We start from the raw sequence: 1,799 nt of genomic DNA, 5'->3' as shown, positions 1-1,799 counted from the left end.
AAGAGGAGTGTTAGACAGTCTTTAGGTCATCCTCTCTGATGCACACCACATAACCACTCTAACTTGAAACACAGGGTTTCTCACCACAAAGCTTCAGATATCTTGGTTTTTGATTAGTTTTTGTTTTTATTCTTGTTTTGTTAGGGAGACACTGACGAGGTGACCAGAGGTTCAAGCAGCCCGGGAAACAAATCAGCAGCACAACCTGCTCAATGAGAGAAGATAAGTCTGTGTTTGAGGAATCGATGGAGAAGTAGCGCCATCTGCTGGTGGCTAAGCAGATTGCATGCAGCAGTTGTACTCCGTTCCACAGAGACGGTGCATGAATCTGTGACACCTCCAGAGCCAACAATGAACTGAAGCTTTGTCTGAAGAAGGCTTTCTCTTTGGTAAATGGACTGATTCTTCATACAAGCACCTTTTCCATGCTTTCTATCTAACATTCACATTCTGATGGATGCATCAGAGAGACACTTGGCGTTAGCATCTTGCTTAAGGATATCTGACATGCAGACTGGAGCAGACAGGGGTCATAACACCAATGACCTGCTCGACCTCCTAAACTACAGCCACCCCATTGTTAACCATTCCTCACCGTTGGTCCTGTGACCGTGGTCGGGAGACGCAAGGGGAGATAAATGTGTTAGTCATTACTGCATATAAGGTGGGCATAGTTTTAACTAGTGCACCAGTGACAAAGAAAACATTAGCTCAACTACGGTGTACATACATGTACAAAATAAAGCATTTCAAGTGCCGTAAAGTAGGAAAGAAATTACACAATTGTAACTATTACATGGTGACCGGGAATAACTAACTTATCCTACCATCTAGGAAGGAACAAATACAAATGGACAAGTGCATGTAGATAGCCCCTTAGGTTTTTCAGTTACTTTTTTTTCTTAAAAAAGATACAGCCCTCTTAAACCGTTGTAGCTAAGACTGCAGGAGAATGAAATGATTTAAAACTCGAACTGAATCTTCAGTCCTACTTGGAATTGTCCATAGTAGATAAATCGAGCTAAGTGACCCACACATCATACCGGTCTGGTGCTCTGTGCCGACAAGTTGGTCGTTGAAACTGCTGGCCCAGAAGGCCTGGCTCAGCCACCGCACCCTCACCATTCTCATGGTCTACATGGAAAGGGGACAATGGGACAAGCACAACCGGAGCGGGATCGGCTGCAACTGAGATGGATGGCTGAGAGAAGCTGGGGCCATTGCCAGTTGCAGTGGAGAGCAGACTGTGCAGACCCAGATCACGGTCTGCTGGGTGATCCTCTAAAGTTGGTGGTGGGACCTCCGTAGGTGACCAATGATGAGCTCAATCCAGGACCCAGGTATTGTCCAGGGGCTCACGGCAGCGATAATGCTCTAGGTCGTCATGGTGGACAACTTTCACTTTAGACCTTGGGTTCTTTAGACCTCGGGATCCGATAAACTAGGTCATCCAAATGCCCCAGGACAATGAGTGGTCCTTCATACGATGGAAGAAACTTTTTGACATTGTTCTTGAGGTGACGTGTTCCTTTGATGAGATACGACACAGGATCTCCAATCTTGTAATGTGTGTGGCAACAGTTATTGTCATATTGTCTCTTTGCGTGCGTGACTGACTCAAGCAAGGCTTCCCTGGTGATGAGGTGGGCCAGCTCTAGCTGCTTGTGCATCTGTTGCACATACTCTGGAGCTGAGGGTTGGTTGTCTGGATCGGGAGGTAAAGCTGCGAAAAGGTCCACTGGCTCATTCAGTTCTTGGCCGAACATCATGAAGTTTGGGGTGAAACCTGTAGCACTGTG

This window comes from Haplochromis burtoni, unplaced genomic scaffold (genome assembly GCF_018398535.1).
Source record: "Haplochromis burtoni strain Fernald_Lab_line unplaced genomic scaffold, NCSU_Asbu1 Contig_4205, whole genome shotgun sequence".
Classification (NCBI taxonomy): Eukaryota; Metazoa; Chordata; class Actinopteri; order Cichliformes; family Cichlidae; genus Haplochromis; species Haplochromis burtoni.
Note: the sequence above shows the minus strand (reverse complement) of the source record.